General features: G+C 43.0%; 1 protein-coding gene across 4 annotated transcripts in view; it reads left to right on the top strand.

The window, feature by feature from the left end:
• Window positions 1-674: 674 nt before the first annotated feature.
• Window positions 675-25,708, top strand: part of USP36 (ubiquitin specific peptidase 36) — a 523,175-nt gene continuing 498,141 nt past the window's right edge. For 3 of the 4 annotated variants that reach the window (XM_069199675.1, XM_069199676.1, XM_069199673.1), the window contains exon 1: window positions 682-818. The gene's annotated coding sequence lies outside the window, so the exon portion shown is untranslated. Of the gene's footprint in view, window positions 819-25,708 lie in introns of all 4 variants that reach the window. The other variant, XM_069199674.1, reaches the window with a different exon arrangement.

Here is a 25,708-nt window from a genome sequence, read left to right as displayed (position 1 = left end):
ATAACAGGCGCGCAGGGGGAGTAAGAATCCTATTTTTAACCTCAAACTTGGTCATAGGGACATCATTATGAGGTCGATGTATCTAAGGTGATTTCTAAATCCACATAAGTTAAAGTTGTGATGCCATTGCACTGCGTCATCCTTAACATAGTAACTCGTATGTCTCTGTGACTGAAGCTTCAGAAGATAAAAGCCGAAACATGTGAACGTCTCTACAGGATGCGTCACATGGGCACGTGGGTTAAACTCCCCGCGTTGGTTGAAATTGGGCTTGTAAAGTGCTTATTACCCCGAAAGAGACGAATAACTACTGAGGCTGCCCGAGAGGTTTCGTAATTAAATTATTTAATTGCAACATTCGCTTCTTCTCCACCGTTAACAACGTACCAACCCCCTCAATCAACGTTCAATATGAGGAGAGAATAGAAACCTGGAGGGAAGGAACTGGACGAGGTGAGGCATTCAAGAGAGAACGGACGGGATAAAAGCACGTCCGGATCCAACAGCCAATCAGAATTTTTCTATAGCCCCTCACTATACTAATCCAATGCTCCAATCCAAGATCTTCTAACACAATAATTAGTAGTGCCCAATCCAAAATGACTACTCCAGAATATATCCTGCGGTAGGATTGGGTGTTGTTCTACCCGGAAGTGCTAAAGTTGCAGACAAATGACGTCAGTAAAATATCAGCAACCGACGACGGACGTAAGGTTCGTTTACGGGCGATTTCTGTTAGTAGGGGATAGGTGGTCAACGTAATTCGGGATCTTGCTGACAGCCGCACGTGGCACTCCCTGAAGCCTCAACTTTAACAGGTTATGGACGCTAATGTCATAAACTGAGCAATGTCATCTATACTATTGTAGCATTTCTGTGTGCGCATACTCTCAATTTTTAAACGTGTTACATTTCACAATAATATTGAATGGTGACTGCGATTCTTAAGCATGACCGTTAAGCGAGGGTGGGAATGATTTGTCTGTCTGATCCCTGGATTTATCACTAGTATCAGGAATAGGGTGAGAGTTCCTTAGAGGGGGTCATTGGTAGACAGATGGCCAGTTAATGTCCTTCTTGCATCACCTGGGTAATGGAGTGCAGTTTTACCTTGGTTGTTGACATTTGGCATGAAGGCTTACTTTGTAAGGGAATTGTTGCGGTCTTATTGAAGCCTCAGTACAGCCCGAGAGGTGTTGGTGTAGTGGAAAAAGGTTAGGGCGCAATATCCTAGGTTTGTCTAAACTTGCATGCTTTTCAAAGGAAAGAGTAAAGACACAAAATGAAGTGTAGTGTCTTACACGTCATGTAAGTGCTAACTTTGGCTGCCTTAATGGCACCATGCTGTGGGTCAGTGGTGATGTTTGTTCTGGGATATTGGAATGTTTCGTATGTGATAGTTAAAATCAGAGGCATAGAAAATAATGTGCTTTCTACTCGGGTTGGCTACTCTGTTAGTGCTCAATTTTACTGATTAGTTCGTTATAAGGCTTGTATTTATTGACGACATTCCCTTTCAGTGCCGTGCAGTTTTTCTTCTTCAGCAGATCAGTGGAATCTTGTGCAGGCGCCAGATGTTTTGTTAATTCCACGTGATTGAGTTTATAGGGTTCTTCATGTACATATAAATCATGGAGTGGTTTGTCAAGCTGTTTATGGCCATGAGTATGGTTCATATATTGTCATGCTATTGTGCTCCGTTGGCGCTGTGTTTGAAGGTTGATAATTGTTATAAAACATTATAAGGGTCCCATTTCGACTGTTGGATCTGAATGTCTCGGGCTGTAGTGATACTGTTGAAAAGGCTTTAGAATATGGTGGTTCGTGGGTCCTCTTCAGTGCTTCCAGGGCCAGACAGTCTTCAAACTGTAGCAGATCCACCAGTTGGTCTACTGACTCATGCTAGCTCACTTTCCTCAAATCGTCACTGAATGTCTGCCTTTGGCTGCAGGACAGAAGTTCTAGGGCAATGGTCAGAATTGTGAGTGGTTGCAATAGTGAGTTTGGCACTAAATTCCTGCTGTATTCAGGATTCTGCAGATTGAGTGTCTGGTTGTACAGGATTGTGGAGGCCCTCTCCTCCACTGAGGTAAGTCTTTGGCATTGTGTCATCTCCTCTGGTGCAAAAGAGCTTCCCATGTGGTGCTGTCTCAGTTGAAGGTGTTGGCAAGCTGTTGTAGGGAGTTGCTTCCTGCTCTCAGTGAAAAATGTTACACGCTCTTCTTGCATTTCCTACATAATTTAGGCTATTGCACAGTGATTCTTCTTTTTGTATTTTATTTTTAAATTGTGGGCTGATGTTTCTGTGGCAACAAGTGGTTTTTCACTTTCAGGTTTACTCAAATTGGCAATCTCTCATCATTTTATGTATGCACTTCCACCCGCTAAATTTTGCCAGTTATGTTTGTTTGGTTGATGTCTGCATGGCACCTATTGTAAATGACCATCTTTTGCATGGTCTACCTCCAGAATTTTGCCTTAACTGTTTACGTTGGCTATAGAACTCTCTGAACCGTACCCGTGGAAAGGGGAAAAGTATCTATGCTCCTCCTTAAAACATGTTGAAATTGGCATACACTTAACTGGTAAATTCACCTTACCTATAAGTCCCTAATGTATGGTACACAAATGCATCCAGGACTTGTAAGTTAAGTGTCACTAGTGGACTGCAGTGTCCATTGTGCCATCCACTGCAGTGACAGAGTATTTAGGACTGCAGGCCAACCAACTACAGCCTGACTGTGCAGTTTTAAAGTGCAAATTCAACCTCTGAAAACAAACCCTTTTGCTAGGCCTAACCCTCCTTTTAATATTAACCACTTGGGTGCCAAGTACGCAATGGTTACGTCTGAGGCGCAACAAACGTAACCATTACGTCCTAGTACCGGCCATCGGGTGAAGTGCTAGCGCTCCCACCTAGAGCTGTGCGCCCTGCCCTCCCCCCCATGGCCGGGATGGAAGGGGAATTGCTTCCCCTTCTATCCCTGACCCCCCGCCCTCCAGTGATGTCTGATGAGGTCAGCGTGATGGGGTCCTGAGAGGCTTCAAAGGAAAGGAAAGAAATTTCCTTCCCTTCAATGTCTCTCGGGGCATTTCAGCAGCTGGATCATGAAGCGATCCGGCTCTTGATATGCCCACTAGACACCAGGGATAATTTTTCAAACTGAAATTAGCATAAGGGGAGCGAACTCTTGGGCCCTGTCACAGGCACTTGGCCCACCTACACAAGTGAGGTATCATTTTTACCGGGAGACTGAGGGGAACGTTGGGTGGTAGGAAATTTGTCCCGTTGCGGTGATCCCACACAGAAATGTGGGAAACATGTCATTTTCTAGCTAAATAAATTTGAGGTTTGCTGAGGATTCTGGATAGGAAAACACTGTGGGATCCACGCAAGTCACACCTCCCTGGACTCCCTCGGGTGTCTAGTTTTCATAAATGTCTGGGTTTTTTAAGTTTCCATAGATGGCTGCTGAGCCCAGGACCAAAAATGCAGGTCCTCACCCCCTGCCAAAACAGGTTGTTTTGTATTTGATAATTTTGATGTATACACATAGGGGGTCATTCCAAGTTTGGCGGGCGGCGGTTGCCGCCCGCCAAACTTCCCCCGTCAAAAGACAGCTCCGCGGTCAGAAGACCGCGGGGGCCATTTCGACTTTCCCGCTGGGCCGGCGGGCGCCCGCCAAGGGAGCGCCCGCCGGCCCAGCGGGAAAGGCCCTGCAACACAGGAGCCGGCTCCGAATGGACCCGGCGGTGTTGCAGGGGTGCGACGGGTGCAGTTGCACCCGTCGCGATTTTCACTGTCTGCTAAGCAGACAGTGAAAATCATGCTAGGGCCCTGTTAGGGGGCCCATGCACTGCCCATGTCAGTGGCACGGGCAGTGCAGGGGCCCCCAGGGGCCCCATGACACCCGTTCCCGCCATCCTGTTCCTGGCAGTAAAAACCACCAGAAACAGGATGGCGGGAAGGGGGTCAGAATCTCCATGGCGGCGCTGCAAGCAGCGCCGCCATGGAGATTCAGCCCAGCCAGGGGTAATCCGGCGGGAAACCGCCGGATCCCCTTTTCTGACCGCGGCTTTACCGCCGCGGTCAGAATGGGCAGGAAAGCACTGCCAGCCTGTTGGCGGTGCTTTCCGTCGGTCACGGCCCTGGCGGTTTTTACCGCCAGGGTCGGAATGACCCCCATAGTATTTTGGGGCATTTCCTTTCACGGGCATTAGGCTTACCCACACAAGTGAGGTACCATTTTTATCGGGAGACTTGGAAGAATGCTGGGTGGAAGGAAATCTGTGGCTCCTCTCAGATTCCAAAGCTTTCTGTCACTAAAATGTGAGGAAAAAGTTTTTTTTGTGTGTTTTTTTTTAAAGCCAAATTGAGGGTTGCAAAGGATTCTGGGTAACAGAACCTGGTGAGAGCCCCATAAGTCACCCCATCCTGGATTCCCCTAGGTGTTTAGTTTTAAAAAATGCACAGGTTTGGTAGGTTTCCCTAGGTGCCGGCTGAGCTAGAGATCAAATCCACAGCTAGGCACTTTACAAAAAACAAGTAATTTAAAAATGTGATGTGTCCATGTTGCGTTTCCTGTCGCTGGCGGTAGGCCTACCCACACAGGTGAGGTACCATTTTAATTGGGAGACTTAGGGGAACACAGAATAGAAGAACAAGTCTTCTTGCCCTTTGCCTTTCTCTATACTTTTTCCTTCCAAATGTAAGACAGTGTGTAAAAAAAAAAAAAAAAAAAAAAAAAAAAAAAATGTATATTTGAGAAATGCCCTGTAATTCACATGCTAGTATGGGGACCCCAGAATTCAGAGATGTGCAAATAACCACTGCTTCTCAACACCTTATCTTGTGCCCATTTTGGAAATACAAAGGTTTCCTTGCTTGATACCTATTTTTCACTCTTTAAATTTCACCAAATGAATGCTGTATACCCGGTATAAAATGAGAACCCATTGCAAGGTGCAGCTCATTTATTGGCTCTGGGTACCTAGGGTGCTTGATAAACCTTCAAACCCTATATATCCCCGCAACCAGAAGAGTCCAACAGACGTAACATTATATTGCTTTCACAAATCTGACATTGCAGGAAAAAGTTACAGATTAAAACGTGGAGAAAAATGGCTTTTTTTTTTTCAGCTCAATTTCATTTTTTGTTTTATTTCAGCTGTTATTTTCTGTAGGAAAACCTTGTAGGATCTACACAAATGACCCCTTGTTGAATTCAGAATGTTGTCTAATTTTTTAGAAATGTTTAGCTCTCTGGGATCCAGCATTGGTTTCATACCCATTTTTGTCACTAACTGGAAGGAGGCTAAAAGCACACAAAATAGTAAAAATGAGGTATGTCCCAGTAAAATGCCAAAATGGTGTTGAAAAATGTGTTTTTCTGATTCAAGTCTGTCTGTTCCTGAAAGCTGGGAAGCTGGTGATTTTATCACAGCAAACCCTTTGTTTATGCCATTTTCAAACCACAAGCCTTCTTCTGCAGCCCTTTTTTCCCATTTGTTTTTAAAAAACGAATTTTCGCTATATTTTGGCTAATTTCTTGGTCTCCTTCAGGGGAACCCACAAAGTCTGGGTACCTCTAGAATCCCTAGGATGTTGTGGTAAAAAAGGATGCAAATTTGGCATGGGTAGCTTATGTGGACAAAAAGTTATGAGGGCCTAAGCACAAACTGCCCCAAATAGCCAAAAAATGCCTGGCACCTGAGGGGGCAAAGGCCTGGCAGCGAAGGGGTTAATTCACCCCTAAGTAGGCTTTACAGCCCAAAAGGCAGTGTGTATTGTACTTGAAAGTAGAACATTTGCACGTTTAATTTTGAACATGCCCCTCCAATGACAAGACCCTAAAATTTGTTTTACCATAGCAGGATTGGCTGTTCCAAAGGAAATCATTGGATTACAATATTAAATCTAATAAATGTTATCTCTAGCAGGGGATCCACTCCAATCTTCATTTTTGGACTTTAAAAAAATATTTATTAAAAAATACACTGATGTTCGATGTGTAATAACTAGTTTGGGAAGGGGAAAATTACCTTTACCCTGATTAAAGCCTCTAGAAGACTATCTGTCAAATTCCAGCTGCTGTCACCTGGCAGCTAATGGCACCCCTTTGAGGTGTTTCCAAGAACAGGGCCTCAAAGCAAGCATTGGGCATAGGGAGGTGTGCTATTCTTCAGGCAGGCTGACCATCTAGGATGTGCCAAGGAATATAATAAACTTTACAAGTAAATGTTAGTTGACACTTGGGAAGGACTTTTTTTTTTGTCTGCCCTCAGGCAGGCCCCAATCACAGTGGGGCTTTTTCAACGTTAAAACCTCAAATCCTGCTTGAATGCCACATTCTGCTTGACATTGTTTCACCTTTACAAGGTTTTGCATATGGATTTCTTTGTCAGCCTGATGGTCTCTCTCAGGTGGAGTCAGTCTGAGTGAACCAGCAGGAGTGGAGTCGGAGTGGATGGAACTACGTGAGTTGCGAGGAACAAGCTGCAGCTAATAGGCCGTTAGGCGGAGAGGGTGTCTGGAGGCAGCAGGTGGAAGGGGGGGTCTGACATCAGCAAGTCGGAGCAGAAGTGTCATAGCACATTAAGGGAGGTATCAATCTTATGTGACCATTCTAGAGGTAGGAGACGCCACCTCGCACTCCACATAATCACTTGCCCGCACCCAGCCAGCTTATGTCCCCGCTGGGTGCCTGCATCCAACTTTTAACACCCAATGGCTCCCCTCTCCTTTCTGCGGCTTTCTGCATTCTTCTCCGAACTCAAAGAAGAAAACAGTGAAGTGGTGGTTGAGCATCGTTGAGGCAGAGTGTGGCGAGAGCTCTGCCTTATTGGCATACTGGCATCCTGGTCAACTTTCTGAGTTGTCGGTTCCCAGGTGGTATAAATGCCATTAAGGTGTCTGTACTAAGGGAGGCAGTGGGAAGTGTGGAAGCGGCCGTGCTAGGTCGTGGTGTGGTCTGCAGCCCTGCGCTTCCCTGGAATTTTCATCTCTGCCTGTTATGATGTGTTAAAGTCACCACTACTGTTGTTGCTACTACATGCACATGGACACGTTTTTGGCAGTCATAGTCAAGTCAAGCACAGAATTCAGCTGCAACACTGGCGGGCACCCAGGCACGTGCATTATTTGAACCACCACCAAACCCAGGCTTCCATGCTATTGAGGCACCATTGCACCACTCTGTCAAGCCTCTCAAAGCAGCTCGCTATCCCAGCACAGACAGCATTGACCAGGCGAGAGTGCTGTTACAGCACACTGCAAACAACTGCAGATAACTTCATCTAGTGGCACTCCTCTTCTGTCAAGGGCTTAACACAGGCTTCTGTAAACAGACTCCAGGCAGATCCTGTTAGAGGGAAATCTGTTAATAAAATAAAACAAATCATTTTGACACAATAATATAAATTTAATCGATTTTCAGCTGGGAACAACAGGCAGTCTCACATAGAGGCCATGACTGAAGTTCAAAGTTCTGGTTCAAACACCAGTAGCATTTATACTGTAAAAACCACAAAAAACTGTGGTCAAGAGTTCAGCATTTACGTAAGCAACTACAAGCAGTACAGATAAGGTAATGAGGTGCCTCTGGAAAGAAGCACTTGCACTTGTTGGCCTCATGGGTGTGTAAGTTACAATGACGTCATTCACCATATCTATCTTTCTGCACAACAAGAGATTATATGTTGCGTGCTGCTCAAGGTAGCCCTCCCTTGCAAATACTTATCTGACCCTTTACACAGTTCCCCTTAACACAATATGAATGACTTATGGTTTTTAGGACCCCTGTGCTAAGGGAGGATACACCCTTCTGTTCCACCCTGTTCATGCTAAGTGAACATTATGAAAGCAACAGTTGGTGCAGCTTTAAAGAAAAACTCTCTTTTTAATGTGGCTGGGGCCTCTTGTGTGTTTCAGCACAGCTAACTTAACAATGCAGCATGTGTATATGTTTCCTAAGTAATAAGTGTTTGTTTGTCCTAAATATGACCTGCCTTTTCTATTGATCCCACAGTCTGTCTTTTTTAACATGTCATGTATTAAACCTTTCACTACTTACATTGGTTTACAACTATCTAGCCTAAAATGTTTGTATTGGGATTTGGGAACTTATGTTTGTTTGTATGTGATGTATTCCTATTCTTCCTACATCATTCCTCCCTCTAGTTGATTATTCAACTACTTTTCCTACCTTCCCATCTACTAATGAAACTAGGGGAATCGTCACATACCCACTACTCTGTCCCTCCCAATTTAGCTGTCATCCTTTTGCAACATGCTATTATTACCTGAAAAATAAGACACATCAAAAGCAACAACACAATCAAAGGCAACAAGGCCTTGAACAACCCCGACATCCAGGACGGCACCCATTCGATCCAGCCCTCGAACCACCCATCAGGGGCACCCCCCTCATCGATCATTTTCTTTTGTAAATCATACAATGTCTGAATGGCCTGAGTTAATGTCCCATTGCCCGCATCATTGGCCAGCACATAAAGATCCAATCTTCTTACACACCCCTCCTTCCATGGCCATCATTAAATCAAATACATATCTGTGTTGCATTAACATCAGCCTAAGGGCTCGAAGTTCTTCCTTGATAGCATTGAACCCATCTTCAATTGCATTTATGGTCTTCATCAATTCAAAGTGCGTGATCTGCAGCCAGCGTGCAGTTGCCTTCACCTGAATAAATGGTAGGATGCTACCAAAAAAGATTTGGGCATCATTAAATAGTCTAAGTTCCTGTGGAACGTCTTTCCACACTTCAGTACCAAGAAACTCAGCAGCTCGTTTTGTCCGATAATGGTGAAGCAAGGTTGTTGGATGGCTCATGGGATGGTCATGTAACTGAGAGATGTCCACACCTGGTATCACCAGGGAGGGGGTGTGCAAAGGCACTGGGGAGCAGAGGCCATTCCAGTTTGGGGGTAGTTGCATGTGGAGCTGGGCCCCACACATCCAGTAGTGATCCATCAGGCTGGAGGTGCCGCCCTGCATATCAGCGTTGTAGGTGGTGATGTTGCAGTTGAGGTTACTCCCCACCTTCATTGTCCCATTCCCTCTGAAACAAAGAGAAAACTGTGTTAATTTCATTGCTATTCTAGGGTGTATGGTAGTCCCTGTCCATGTATATCTCTGTATGTTCGCATCCCATATTTCCTGACACTGGCCTATTATCTTATTAAAGCTTAGTGGACCTTGTGTCTCTGTACCATTTATCATGGGCAAATACTGATCTTGTGATACTAATAACTGGCCTGCTTGCGCAATCAGGAAGCAGGGGTTTAGCTTGTGCAGTAACAGGACTAACGTGAGTTGGCTGTAGCTGTGCTCTCATTCTGCATAAAAATAGGTGCAGGAGACAATGTGTAATGTTTGGGGATACCTCTTTAGGGAGATGCAAGTTATCTACTCCAGCAGCATGGGGGATGAGAGAGCATACATAACAACTGGTGTTGGATGTGGATGTGCCTATACTGTGCATGTGCTGATACCACACATTGTCAAACAAAGCAATATGGCGAGGGTGATGGTCAGTATCATTATCAACAGTTCTACGCATGCGTGTAATAATTGATATAATTAAAATATCCAAGGGCGCTAAAAGCAGCAAAATCAGTGCAACGAGGAGGAAAAACAAACATAAAATACATAACTTAAAAGAAGAATTGTGTAAGATTGAGGCTTTAGAGGGAGGTTTTACTCCGGTTGCTTCTCCCGTTCTCCCCCCTCTTTTTCCTGCTCGGTGTCCAAAGGGATGGATGACACTGGGAAGAGTCCATTAAATTTGCAGTTCTTCCATTGTCTTGCAAAATTGCTAAAGTTCCCAAAGGTAATGGTGTTTGTTGATGCTTTACAGGAGATGCGTTGGCGCGCTTCTTGGCTGCACGTGTAACCTGTTTAGAGAAGAACTTTGCAACTTTGGTTAGCTCAGACATGTATTCATTCATTTCAGTTTGTACAACTTCAGGTGCACTCTCAGTCTCCAACTTATGTCTGGTTGGTGGCACAAATGTGCTCATTGTTCTACCTGTCACTATTTGATGAGGAGTCAAATAGTGCTCTGATCCTGGGGTATTTCTCAAAGCAAAGAGGGTTAACAGACTTGGCATTATGGTGAATACAAGGTCCTGCTTCAATCCACCTTGAGAATGGGCAGACTACAACTATAAGATAGCAATAATGATTGCATCTGTCAATCATATCAATGTAGTCAATATGCAGTTCCTTAAAGGGACCTTGTGGGCGAGGTATTGTAGAAGCTATTACCTTAGAGGTGGGATTTGGTGAATACTGCTGGCACACTGTGCAGGTGTGTGTGTACATTATAATAATCTCATGTAAGTAAGGGACAAACCAATCCTGACGTATTTGGAGGGACATATTGTCTCTAGCAGTATGTGAAGGAAGATGTAGCTGGTTTAGAGCTATCAGTAGCAATGCTTGGGGCATGACAGGCTTCCCTGTTGATATTTGTCTGTATATTAAATCTGTTCCTGTCTGTGTGCATCCTCTGGCTTCCCACAACTGTTTCTCATGTTCTGGTGCATTTTCTTGTATCTCTCTTATATGCAGATGAGCTGTTTCTGTGTAATGTCTGGATGCATTCAAAGGGTCTGAAGATGTCAATGTTTCACTATCTAACAAAACTGTGGTATGTGTGTCACTAAGAGGGTGTGTTGCTGCATCTTTGGCTGCCCAATCAGCCAGGACATTTCCATGGGACACAAAATCTGAGCATTAGTGTGGACTGCGCATTTCACTACTGCAACTGCATGTGGCAGTGTTAAAGCTTGTATCAAGTCCTCTAAAAGGGTTCGGTGCATGACAGTGCTTCCATCATACTTGAGAAATCCCCATCTATTCCACCACATAATGCTGGAATGCACTGTTGTAGTGACATAGGCTGAATCAGAGTATGCTGTTATTGTTTCTCCTTCCCCTTGTCTGAGAGCTGCCCCTAAAGCTACTAATTCAGCAGCCTGGGCTGAATATTGAGATTGCAAAGTTATCTGTTCAGTTATCTGCAGTGTGTCTGAAGAGTTGTGCTCATCGCTCTGACCACTGCAGCACTTGTATGTCTTACTCCCGTGTCCTGATCTATTGTGGAAGTTTCATCCACAAAATATACAACATTACCTGGAATGGGGTCTTCTGTTGCTTGGCTACACTCATCTGGAGAATATGTGGCACAATCATGGGCATCATCATCAGTGTCTGAAATGGGGTGTGCAAAGAAGGTAGCAGGATTGATTTGTGTGGCATTTAACCACCTTTAAGGATGTTAGTGATAATATTATCTCATAGCCTGATACTCTCCTTGTTGTTAATGTTGTTTTAGCTTTCTGAATTATTGCAAACACAGCAGGTTCAGCATACAGGGTCAAGGGTGCACCCATGACAATGGGAGCACTTTTCTCTACTACAAAGGCTGCTGTGGCTAGTGCTTGTTCACAAGGGTAATTACTTTTCATGACAGAATCAAGTAGGCCACTAAAATATGCAACTGGTTTGTGGCCTAAAGGATACTTTTGGGTGAGGACAGCTGTCATCACCTGGCCATTACAGTGGCAATTCCTTCCTCTGTTTTCTTGGCTAGTTTCTGCTGGACCAATTTAGCTGCTGCTTTCTCTATTTTATCTTCCTCTCTCTTTTCCTTTTCTTGTCTCTTCTTACAAAAATGTATTATGTGTGCTTGTATCTCTGTCCGTGGTTTGGCCTCCAAGGCAACTATATTATCTAATTTATCCTGCACTTCAGCTGGCAGACGCTTTTTCACTACATTGAAAAATAGTATTGCATTCTGTCCAGTGACATCCCAACTCTCCCCCACTTCCTGTATCCATTTTTCCTTCATTCTGCTAAGGAATTGGTGTGGGTCCTCATTTGGCTGCATTGCTTGTGCCATAAGGGACCCAATGTCTGGCCTGTCTGGATACATTTTCCTCAGTTGTTTCCAAACAATTCCCCTTACTCTATTAAAGGGTTCCCCATCACATTTTGGGTTGGTCAATGTCACATCCTTTACTCCTGCCTTTGTGAACAGTGTGTCTGTGTCATCTCCTATAAGGGAACTTAGTAAACTCTTAATGTCCCCTATTGCAAGAGTAATCCCTGCAGTATGTTTCTCCAGAGCTGCTATCCATTTCCCAGCACCCTCAGAATGTTGTGGCAACTGTTTTTAAGATTTTCTTTGTCCATCTGGGGCCATGGTATATATTGAGGCGCCCCTGGGCCCTTGAATATCAAGGGCAGTTGTGACAGGACTGTAGTCCTATTGCCAGTATGGTGACGAGAGTCATACTTACAAGCATATCTCTGCCACACTCTTAGGCTTTTCTGCAAATAGGGATAATCCCAGTAAGGGTCCACTGTGGCCTAAAAAATGCACATTTCTGCATTAGCCATGTCTCAGGGTTCAAAGGAACCCTCTTGCGGCCATGGTGTCATCTGTGATGCCAATCCTTCTGTCCAACCTGCTAGGTTGTCAGTAAAAGGACAACATTATACCAACTGCTTTCATACTGAGCTACTATTTCATTGGGTGTCAAAGTATTGCCAGGGCATACAGGGAATGCATGTGCCATGTCTTTCCTCAGTGTCATTTTTGCTGCCTTATCAAATGTTCCCTTTCTCTCATATGGGCGTGCATTCACGCTATCAAATACTAATCTCTGTAATTCTCTTGGCTTCTTTTGTAAAGTCTGTCCTGTCTTATTGTTTTCTTCTCCCTCACAGGCATATTGTGACTGTTCCTTGTTATGGTCCTCAAAAAGGGACATTCTTTTAACATGTTCAGTGATGTCATCTAATGCCCCCTCTGATCCTTTGTAAAATTTTTCTAAATCCAGATCTTTTCATCTAAGCTGCTATGTGTGGAGACTGTGTCATCTAGTCCTTCTTGTTCAATCATTTGTGCCCTAGTGAGGGCCCTTGACTGCCTCAGGGGCCCTTCCTCCTTTTCCAAAGTCGCTCTTTTGTCTACCCGTCCATCTTCCTGCTCTGTGATCCACTTGCCTACACTATTCTCTTCTGCTCCTGGGTACATGAACCTCCAGTACTCTGTGGGAGAACTTTCTGGTGTGAAAGCTAACCTTCTTGTCTTATTTTTAATATTGGTACTCGTTTTTTTTCAAAACACCTTCTTTTTTTTCTAGCCCCATCCATTCTCTGTGCCTCTCTTGATCCCTCATTAGGTATACCTTTATTTTTTCTAGTGGGGGACATCTCATCCTCTAAATAAAGTGTAAATGTAGCATCTACAGTCCCTATGTACTTAGTACTGTCCCCACCTGACATTTCCTGTGGTGTACTGGCCATTTGAGGACATGGAGATGGGTGAACATATTCTCTGTTTAGAAAAAGATTCTAATGGTGGGCTATACTCTGGGTCTGTATATCCCACAGCAGGGGGATGTGAAGAGGTGGGTAATGAATGTGGGGCACCAGGTTGCAACGTATACATGCCCTGTACCTTTGCACTGCTAACCTTAATTGCACATCTTGATGGGGGGGGGGTGGAGGAGCCGATGGGAGGGTCTGAGGCTTTGTATTTGACTCATTCATATTTGTTTCACAAAAGACCCTCCATAGGTCTAGTGTGATCTTCCTTTTCTCTAGTTTATTTCCCTTTAAATCTCTCTAGGAAGGTGGCCATGTGTTCTATTATTGTATTATCAGATGTGCCCACTTTGGGCCATACATGTGCAAGTTTTAATGTTGCTTTGTGCCATTCCTTACAGTATTTTCCTATCCCGTCCCTGTCTCAAGAGAACACTTTAACCATGTGTTCTAAAGGAGACCCCATGTCTGTTTAGTGAACTTAATCTTTTTTACTATATGTGTTACACTCTAAATGGGCTTCTATTTACTTCCTATGGTATTTCCAGACTTCACATAAACTATTATTAGGCTGTGAAGGTGAACATCAGATATATATATCCCCAATCTCTGAAAGACTTTGTTCCTTTATATATAGATATATATGGTAGGTGCATTTATGTGTGGCCTAAGTGGTTTGTTTGCCTGACACAACAAACAATAATGTTATTGTGATCTATATACATGTTTATTAATTACTCATATCCTAAATTCCACACTGGGAGATCCCCAATAAATGCATACAGTGGGAGGTCTAATGCTAAATATGAGTCTGTTATTATTGCAGGGAATTCACATGACTGTTGCCCATGGTTCCACTGAAAAATTGCAGTAACTTCAATATATTCACTTTCTGGCCACAATGTGGCTCCAGTGTCACACATGAAAAAATTAAAACAAAATGTATTTATTTTTAGAGGCCTTCAAATGAGTGCCTTTCTCTTGGAAAGACAACTGCAACAGGTTTTGTACATTTCAAAATAAACTCTTTTATTCTAATTATGTGAAGATCCTGTTCACATCTATATGAAAGGTAGTTAAATATATTTGTATGTATAGTAGCTGATATTTCTCCTTCTATTTGTATACCTTCAATATATATGTGTATGTCCCAGTCTATACTATTTGATAATTCATCTAGCCTCCAATCTTAAGGCTCTATAGTTTCATAATGGGGATAATAGTAGTGTCAATATTTGTTATGGGGTTCATGAGGCTAGTACACTACTTTTAACTTGGAAAATAATGTCCTTGTATTAGTTCTTTGAATATTTTTTATAATTGTCTAATAGGCATTTCTCTTATGTCAATGTAGGTTGTTTTTAGGCCTAGAGGTGATATACTATAAATACCTAGGCATTCATAAACTTCTGACTTAAAAAATGATTCTATGGTATTGATATTGCTGATCTACTAAGGTCAGTTCTGTTGCAGAGGGCGACAGCCTGACTGTTATAAACATTTATAATTAATTCAGGGATGTGGAATTAATTAGTTGACTTTTTGGGACCTGCCCAATCCAGTCAATTACTTTACTTTTGAGTATACTATTATAACTTAACCTTCATAAGAATAGGAGGTCTGATACTTATTCCTAAATTATACACTAAATAACAAACTTATATATTGACATTATTATGTGGCCACATTTCTGTCTATACATGCATAAACATACACAGTAAATTTTAATATACATACACAGTAATTCTTAATTTCATACTAGGGCAAACAAAATACTACTGGTCACTTCCCTCTGGATTCATAGAGGGGACAACTTTTCACTATTTTCAACAAAAAAGTGACTTCCAGATTTAATATCTGGGTTAGGTTGACATGAGTGTTCTTTAAAACATACACTGATTGCTCAGCCCCCAAGTCCAACACTACTCCTGACCACTTTTGACTTACTTAGTCAAGCTCCCTGTATCTTCCGGACTTACCACCGGGATCCCTTAATATTATCTCAATTCATACACAATCTTACATGCAAACACAAAAATTACATATATTACAGTGTCAAAATTGTAAATGTCTTTATAAAATAAAAGGAACAGACCTCGTACTTTGTCCACCTCACTACCTTCCACTGAGACCCATCTGTCCCCACGAAATCAGAGATTTTTACATAAATGTAGGCATCTCCCTTACCTCTTTAAAATGTGCACAAATCACCTCGTGGAGACAGGCAGGGCCCCCAGTTCAGCAGTTGGTGAGATCAAAGTAGAGCTCCTGGCTTAGCTCGCCAATATGTTAGAGGGAAATCTGTTAATAAAATAAAACAAATCATTTTGACACAATAATATAAATTTAATCGATTTTCAGCTGGGAACAACAGGCAGTCTCACATAGAGGCCATGACTGAAGTTCAAAGTTCTGGTTCAAACACCAGTAGCATTTATACTGTAAAAACCACAAAAAACTGTGGTCAAGAGTTCAGCATTTACGTAAGCAACTACAAGCAGTACAGATAAGGTAATGAGGTGCCTCTGGAAAGAAGCACTTGCACTTGTTGGCCTCATGGGTGTGTAAGTTACAATGACGTCATTCACCATATCTATCTTTCTGCACAACAAGAGATTATATGTTGCGTGCTGCTCAAGGTAGCCCTCCCTTGCAAATACTTATCTGACCCTTTACACAGTTCCCCTTAACACAATATGAATGACTTATGGTTTTTAGGACCCCTGTGCTAAGGGAGGATACACCCTTCTGTTCCACCCTGTTCATGCTAAGTGAACATTATGAAAGCAACAGTTGGTGCAGCTTTAAAGCAAAACTCTCTTTTTAATGTGGCTGGGGCCTCTTGTGTGTTTCAGCACAGCTAACTTAACAATGCAGCATGTGTATATGTTTCCTAAGTAATAAGTGTTTGTTTGTCCTAAATATGACCTGCCTTTTCTATTGATCCCACAGTCTGTCTTTTTTAACATGTCATGTATTAAACCTTTCACTACTTACATTGGTTTACAACTATCTAGCCTAAAATGTTTGTATTGGGATTTGGGAACTTATGTTTGTTTGTATGTGATGTATTCCTATTCTTCCTACATCAATCCTAATGAGGCTGCGAAAGGTCTGGGATCAGTCCCCACCAGGACTGTCGAGAGAAGATGCACTCGCCAAACTACTCAACTACAAGATCAACCATCTCTAGGGTAAACCTTCTGGTCCCAACTGACTCGGAGCCTGCTGCTCAGTACGGAGGAACCTCAACAACTGGGGACCTTAGCCCCAAAGAGGGTGCCCCTCCTCACAGGTAACAACCTGTGAATTTCAACCAAACATATGCAAAAAAATCAGTTTTCTGAAGGACGCTGGATCTGTCCTCTGCTTCAGTAACGGGCTAACTAGTCTGCCGAAACCGTTACAACTGAAGGTCATAAATTACCCCTCAGAGGGGGGACTCTTCCCATCCAGACGATTTGAGATCCACCGACATGTCAACACAAGGATTGAAAGAAGAAGCAGCCAACACCAGTTGGATCTACCCCAGTTATAGAGGCCAGTCCATTCTAATGACTTCTCGTACAAAGAAAATAGAAAAGGAAATATGGAAGGGGCCACAGATCAGGGGTTTGAGAGGCCCTCAAGCATTGGCCCCCCAATCCAGCAGACCTCCCAAAGGAGGCAGGAACCGGACTTAATCGTATTTAAGAGTTCAGTGGAATCTCCAATAGAGGAACACAGTTGGGCCACAGGGATTCCCCAGGTGAATGCAAGTCTTTAGCCCATGCATCACCAATCTCAAACCACGAGGTGCAGCAGACCATCGAAGCACCCAATCATGGGAAAGGGGTTCGGCTGATTTTACCACTGATGGCTACTAAACCTACCCACGGCTTAGAGGCCACTGAGCCTAACCATGGCCTGGAAGCTAAGATGAGCCAAGAGCATTCAGGCCCAAAAGTACTGGAAGAGGTCCAGGTGACTAACAACATCTCCTACCTTACCACTCAGGAATGGGAAGAGATGGTAGCTTGGTATGCTGGAGAGCGCACTTCACATAGGAAACACTCAAAGTGTTAAAGTGAAACTAGGGCCTAAAAAAAGAACCACAGACGGACACTATATGGACATCCTCTCTAAACACTATGCAGTGCCCTATGATACTAGTCAAATAAAATGGACATCCAGTTATCATTACCCAATGTTGCTGGCATAAAAGAAAAACTGGGCAACTTAACCTTATCAAGGGCCCCAGTCTTACTCTCACTTGATGCAAGCTGGTTCTACCTGCACTCCGTTTTTGGAGAAGTTATTCTCCCTTCCTACCATGCTCACCAATTTACTTGCAGCCCTAAAACAAGCCACCAAGCCAGTGACTGGAGTTCAGTCACACCCTTTCAACTCCACCCTGGAAGCTCATGGCCCACCCAAACTAACACGCTCACTCCTTTAGTCAAGGTTAGTTTACACTAAAATACAACCGGATCATCCAAAAGGGCCTTGAATTTATCATCAAACAAGCAGGCGGAAATTTGAGATTAAATAGAACCTAATTTGGCACATACTTCCAAGGCAACGGGGCAGCTGAGTAACACACAGGAGTGGCAGAAGGAAAGAAAAAAAAAAAGAAAAAAAAAATGACCTCACCAATTACTTTAGGGGGATACTTCATATCCCGAACAGTGACCAGGCTCTATGATGACAATAATCCTGAAACGCTACTCCGTCTACAAGTCACTCCAGCAGTGGTTAAGCAGGCAGAGAATGAAGCTGAAGTCGGCAGCTTCAACTGGTACTTTGCAGTCAGTGGTGATGCCCTGAAAGATCAGAACAACAAGGGAGCATCAAAAAGGCATCCAACATGCCTAAAATAAGCATATCCAGGCTTAGAAGAGATGAGCGCCTCTCCATGTATAGAAGCACGACATACAGGTGGATCTTCAGACACTAAGACAGGGACTAACATTGTAATAAAAGTGCAACTTACTACCCTGCTGGGTGGTGAGCTAGCAAAAATAAATCCCCTTATCAATATCAAGGGCTCATAAGACACGAGGAGTTTAAAGCAGACCAGGAAAGCTTTCAGCTAGTTGCTCCAAAATCAAATATATCAACTGAAGACCCACTTGTCTTAAGGACCACAGTGCCTAACACACTAGCAGCTACCTCTAAAAAGGTCACAACCCCTGCTTAGATCTCAATATAAACCTCGGCTAATGTCCGATGGCCAGTCAGTGTCAAATGCACATATTTGCAGATACTTACAAATGCATTTACAAAGGAGTTTTTGACACGGAGAGCCGGAGTGAAAAATCAATGACCCAAAGGTCTGTTTATTTTTGCTGCAGCAAAGAGGACAGGTTTACCACTGGCATCCCAGGCCCGAAGTAAAGTGTGCTAGCATAAAGCGTTTAACAGTGATATTTATACTCCTACATCAAAGGATACATAAAATGTGTAAATAATGATATACGTCATACAGATATTTTAAGGAGTTAATCAGTTTCCACACACCGGTTCCATTCCCAGCTTTGTCCTTGCCTCCCCTCTGCAGCTGCCTGACTCCCCACATTCTTGAGACCCTTCAAAGGATTACGTGGTTCAAAGGTATAGATATCAGCCTTTCCCTCCCCAAAATACCACAGCCGAGGTCAGTTAGTTATTTTGAACACACAATTATAATGAGTACAGTGCCCCAGTTAGGGAAAGAAACCAGCTGCAAGCCTATGGCGTGGAACCAGGCTTATTTTACTTAAACAAATATACATAAGATAACATATGTGATAGACAGTGCGTTCAGAGACAACAAAAGCTCAAACTTACACGTGTAAAAGAAACGAAGCAATTCAAAATGGATTCTAACAATCGACCCTTTTGGAGTTTTTTTTCTTCTGAACATAATCAACGTTTGAATAGTTCTAAATTTCCTCATATATGTTGAATTTTACTCCTACTTCCTTGAAATTTGCATTCATGGGGACATAAACAACCGATGGGTATGAGCAACCAGTATCTGTAGTGAGGATAGTGGGGTCAATAGCCATTAGGGAATTTATCTCTTCTCTCTGCATCATAGCTCGATTTGTTTCTAGTATTTTCACTGGCGGAAGTTTACACAATTTTAAACAGGAACAGAGAGCAGGTAAGCACTGTACTAACAAACAACTTAATACAATAGCTATTATTATAAAAAGTATGTCTTTAAACAACCAGCCCCACCCCCCAAACCAAGACCATAACCATGATAAACTCAAATCGCCTCCTTCATATTGGCCCCCCTTTTCAAATACCTGTACTGCTTCTTTTATTTTCCCAATATCCAATTCTATCTCTGATGACTTGTTGACAAAATAACAGCACTTTTGCTGGTACTGATGTTGGATTAAAACACATACTCCTCCTTGTTGTACTGTAATCAAGTCTAGGGCAAGCCGATTTTGTATCGCCAATTGGGCTGCAGAGTTTATCTCTATCTGTACACTTCCTATGGCCTCCCTGGTGGCATTAAATGCAATGGCTAATTCAGCTGACATATTCATCATTGCCAGTTGTAAATCGAAAATTCCAAATCCTGGAATAAGAACATGTAACACTTGAAATACCCAGTTCTTTCGCTCCTCCAGTATGGGTGTCCCTCGTTTGTACCTATGTGCAAAACTCCCCATGTTAAGGGGCTGGGAAGATGATATATTTGATATCACAGTAATGTTGGGTGCCAAATATACCAGTGAACATATCCCTTCCCAGTTTAGAGGTAGTACTTTATATGCAGTTCTTCCACATACGAAGTACATGCCTCCCTGGATTTGTGAATTTATAATGCTGTATTTTATTCGGGGCAATCCTACACCCTCTGGGGTGTCATGCTCAGAATTATTGCAATACTTGTAATCTTCCCAGATTGTATTTAGCAATGATACATTTGCCCAGGGTGCAACATATGAACATCTAGCCGTCCAGAGGGGGCCAAGGAAAACCCGGGATAATATTACAGGTGAATTTTTCCCATTTCTATCTTGTTCTCTGGAGGGATCATATAACAATCCTTCTGGATCTACCAGAATCTCATTTTCTCCCACAGTCAGGTTCCAATAATTTACAGTGTAATTTTGATGAGTCCCATTAATTAACGCTGTCCAATTTCTGTCTATTTTCTCCTCTCCTTCAAGATCCCAATTCCCTGTTTTTATATCAAATAACAAAGTGTAAACACACTGTTCAGGAGGGATCTTTCCCATGTATTTTGCCTCTGGGTTTTGCCCATAAAAATAGGTACCAAAACATATGGGAAACATTTTAAGTGTGGCATTCTCTCCAGGCATCGGGGAGAGCTTGTATTCTGCCTGGGTATTAGGGAGCACCGCACACCTAGGGTACCATTGATATTCTTGTTGGTCACATCTCCAAGTGGTATTTGGTACAAGACACACTTCCCCTCTTTCATATTCGCTTGGTGATACTGGTACTTCATAAAGGCCTATAGGATCCTCAGGGTGTCTAGACAAGTGCCGGCAAATCCAGCAGTCAGTGAGACTTAATGTCTCCGCTAATTTTCCATGAACCTTTATCAATGGATGTAAGGTAGGATTTTGCAACAATGATGCAACACCACTGGACATTATAGATATTAACATAAGGGTCACTAGGTACTTCATTGTTGTTTTGTAGAAATAGTTATAAGGCCACTCTTCCCTATTCTCTAGAGGGATATTTGTCCTGCCAAATGGATATATTTTCATAATTTTATTGTGCTCTCCTCCTTGGTCCTACAACCTTTCTATGATACCGTTTTACTCGTCTCAACCGCCTATGTGTGTTCAAAAATATACCCACACAATTACCAAATATGTAAATGCAAAATATTGATATCACTATACTAATAATCATATACGTCAGGGGTGTGGAATTTATTAAAATATCTACTTGTCCAGGGGACAGGTTGCTTCTCAAATCTACTTGTCCTGTAAAAAGATCTACTTGTCCCTTTGGTGCCATGTAGTGTGGCGACAAATTATGGCAGCAATTAATAGCCTCTCTGATTATGCCAGGGCTACTACCATAGTAGGGCTTGAATACTTGGAGTTTCAATCGCTACTGTAGCAATTTCCTTATTTTGCCACCTTTCTGCAGATCTGCATACTGGGGCTGGAGGAAGCAGTAAGCAATAGTTTCAGGGCTGGAATGCCTTTGAGTCTGCAAACCTACTAACCTGCATGTTTTAAAGATTTTTACCAGCTTCTCTCTAATATTTTCCCGTAATAAGAAAGGTTGGACATTTACTCCTGACAATGGCAGAATTAGAACTTCTTCCAGGGTTGGGAAGAAAGTGGCTGGAGGGAAAATGAACTTGCAAATGCTCAATAGATTTTCACATGAGCAAATCTACACATCGTATTTAACCATGCTAAAATACAGTTCACAAATATTTTATAGGGGTACGACATATACCATGGGTGCACTTTTGTGACTTTCTTTAAGAATTTGGGGCCACATGTAGGTAGGTTCAGATTTGTGACCTGCAAATTGCGAGTCGCAAATCCGAATGTAGGATGGTGTCCTTGACACCATCTGTGATTCGCAAGGGCTTCACAAATGCCCACCTCATGAATAGTCATGAGGCGGTGCGACCCCCTCGCGAATGGTGGCCTGCTGGAGACAGCAGACCACCATGTCTGTGACTGCTTTTCAATAAAGCATTTTTTTTTGTTTGTTTTTGTAATGCAGCCCGTTTTCCTTAAAGGAAAACGAGATGCATAACAAAAACGAAAAATGAAACGTTTTCGTTTCATTTTTTCAGAGCAGGCAGTGGTCCGCAGGACCACTGCCTGCTCTGAAAAAATGTTTACAGTGACATTCACAATGGGGAAGGGGTCCCATGGGGATCCCTTCCATTTTGCGAAAGTGTTAGCACCCATTTGAAATGGGTGCAAACTGCGATTGGTTTGCGCCCGCGTTCGCGGTCACAAAACAATCCTACATTGCACTGCGAGTTGCAATTAGGAAGGGAATACCCCTTACCAATTGCGAGTTGCAAACCCGTTTTGTGATTCGGTAACCAGGTTACTGAATCGCAAAACTGGGTTTGTGTATCGCAATGTGCTTTTTGCATGTCGCAAACAGCGAAAGTCGCTGTTTGCGACATGCAAAAAGCTACCTACATGTGGGTCTTGGTCCCTAATTAGGTCTGGTGTTAACAAAGACATTTCGTTTTTATTAAACTTCTATTTCTCTCTCTTTCGGCTGGCTTAACTGTGAGCGATCGCATTCTGCTCTTCCACAAGGAGCATATTGCCACACAAAGTAGTTTTGTTCAGTGTCAGGAACTACAGTGGCAATCAGTGACGTAACAAAACTGGAGGGTGCCCCTTTGCAAAGAACATGGAGGAGCCCCCTCTCCAGACTCACTCAGGGCAGGTGCTGTGCTGGAGGGGCCCCCTGGAGGGCGGCTGCGGGGCCTTTGTTATGCCGCTGGTGGCAACGTGTGCTTTAACAGTTCAAAAACTTTTTGGGGGGGTTTTGCCAATGTTTGTTACAATGTTGAGGGCCTGGTAGCTCCCTCAAGAATAAAGTGTTACAAAAGCCATGTCAAAACAAGACACGCATTGATGAAACTAAAAGACTTATAAAAATATGTCAGATCAGTTGGCTTTGTCAGTGTTTGTTTATTTTCATGCTTCCCATAATCGTGTTGAAAATGTTTACACTGATTTTCCATTACGAATATTTTTGGGAAATACTAGCATGCATCAACACATTTTACTAAATGACACTTCATTTGCATATAATCAGAGAGCATTCTGGGAGCATTATACTTAGCCTCTTAGCCTAAACTTTTCAAATATGTGTGTACACGTTTTTTTTTTTTTTTGTACTGGAACCAACGTCAGTAGTGAAGTGTGACCTTAAAACATTTATTTACAGCACTCACCCTAATAATGAAGGCTTTCAAATAATGAACCATATATACAAGTTCGAACAGCATTATCTTTTGGAAATACAGATAAGTAAATTTTCCTTCAATGTTCACACCCACTAGGGTTCAGCACCGCCGTGCTTTCCACTCTAGCAGTTAGGCTGCACTGGTTGGTCCATGAACAAGTTTTTTCAAATACAGGACAATAGATGTTGGCTTGATCCTAGGTCCCTTATTTTCTCCTTTTCAAGTTTTAACTCCTGGTGAGTCTCAACTCCCAGTGAGTAAGTCGCGATACTTCAAAGTTCGTCTTCAGTATAGTTTGTCAGTTTCGTTCAGTGTCTCAGCAAAAATGAGGGCGGAGGCCAGCAATTTTCAACCAGATCAGTGATGTGCTTGGGTATTAAACAGAAAAGGGCACCTTTTTTTTTTTTTTTACCGCTGGGACTACAAACCGCACCAACCCTAATGGCTGGCCGCTTCCGTAGAACTGGTACTTGGTTTTTCTCACCAGTCACAGAACTGTTAACTCCATTTACCCACTGCTTTTAACACAGATAATAGCGTTGCACAAGCTGCATCTCACTATGCTTGTGTTCTCGTTGAGACAATTGTTCTGACCAATGTTCTGGTGTCGTTGCACAGGCTAGTCACCCGTGTTTCTGTTCATGCTGGAAATTTAGTCATCACAGTCATTTACAACCTCGTCGCCCAAAGTGTGCGTAACAACAGTGAGGATAGCTCGTTTTAATGCTGGTACATCAATGGCATCGGAAATGCCGGTGGCGGTGAAAGCTGGGAACTGTATTTCATGAAGGCAGGCGTGCCGTATTCTGCTGAGCAAAGGATTCCTTGGCCATTCAGAAGAGACCTCAGTTTGCAATTCCAAGCTAGGAGCTATCAGGGTGATGTAAATGTAGCTTTTCGTAGGGGTCACCACCTTACGCACCTTCAAAATTCTGTTCATTTGGATGGGCGAGGACGCAGGTTGTATCGATGAGTTTGTTGATCTTCAAACAGCAACTCTTCGTCACTGGGCTGCTGTGTCACCTCAGGAGCAGAAGTAGCACTTGAAACCTGTGGAGGTGTTTCCTGTCTCCCTACTTCTCTGTAATCAGGAGACAATGGTAATTCTGCTGTTAGAGTACTTTGTAGTGGAATTGGTGCACGCTTACAGTGGCTAGCATGTATCCAGTTTTTCCTTCCTTCCACTTTCACCGCTGTCTGTGTTGCAAGCAGTACCTGGGCTGGCCCCCGCCACCTGGGCTGAAGACTGTTGGTTCTTTGAAAATTCTTTGTCATAAGCCAATCCCCTGGCTTAAAAGGGTGACCAGGGCCTTCAAGAAGAGTCGGTAGGCTGGCCTTGACCTGTTGGTGGATCAAACGCAAATCTTTAGTCAATTGTTTACAGTAATCTACAAACAAAGGATAATGCACTTCAGAAAGCTTCTTTGGTCGTGGTACCCCCCAGATATTGGCTGGCCTCCCCATGACAACTTCATAGGGGGATAATCGTGACTTGCTACTGGCAGTCATCCTGATGGACATTAATGCTAGGGGCAAAGCATCTGGCCATTTTAAGTTGGTCTCAGCACAAATCTTAGCTATTTTGCTCTTCAAGGTGTAATTATACCTTTCTACAAGGCCCGCTGATTGTGGGTGATTTGCAGCATGAAATCGATGTTTGATGTTAAGGGCGGTACAGACCTTCTCCATTACCTCATTAGAAAAATGACTGCCATTGTCACTTCAGACTAATCGTGGCAATGCGTATCTAGGAAAATATTCTTTTAGTAATATTTTGGCGGTAGAGAGGGCACCATTGTCTTTTAATGGGTAGGCCTCTATCCATTTTGAAAACATGCATACTACCACTAACACGTATTTCAGTTTGTTACACGGTTCCATGTGGATAAAATCCATCTGTATAGCTTCAAAGGGGAGATCAGGAGGGGCAAAGTGGCCAGGGGGCGTAGGGGTCCCTTTTCCTGCATTGTGCACTGCACACACCATACAACTTTTAACCAGGTTATTAGCAGCTTTGGATATCAGAGGATTACTCCAAACATGGTCCAAAGTTGTCTTGATGCCTTGGGCACTGATGTGTGCAGGACTGTGGGCCATAGTAACCATAGCGTGTACATAACAATTAGGTAACATCCATCTTCTTCTGTCTGTGTCATCTGTGTAACAACCCTCACTGTCTAGTCTACCGTTCTTCTCCCACTGTTCCCTTTCCTCTGCTGTTGCTTCTGCTTGAATATCTCTCACACACTGCATGGTATTTTCTAATACTTCGTACTGGGGCTCTCCCTTGATGCTACTCTCAACATATGCATTGTCAAATGGTGCTCGTGCTGTTGCTTTCGCTGTAGCATCTGCAAAAGCATTTCCTCGTCCTATATCATCAGTAATTTTTTTGTGGGCACTACACTTAATGATTGCGACCT

Source organism: Pleurodeles waltl, chromosome 7 (assembly GCF_031143425.1).
Source record: "Pleurodeles waltl isolate 20211129_DDA chromosome 7, aPleWal1.hap1.20221129, whole genome shotgun sequence".
NCBI lineage: Eukaryota > Metazoa > Chordata > Amphibia > Caudata > Salamandridae > Pleurodeles > Pleurodeles waltl.
The sequence above is the reverse complement of the archived record's forward strand: the minus strand, read 5'-3'. Positions and strand labels throughout refer to the sequence as shown.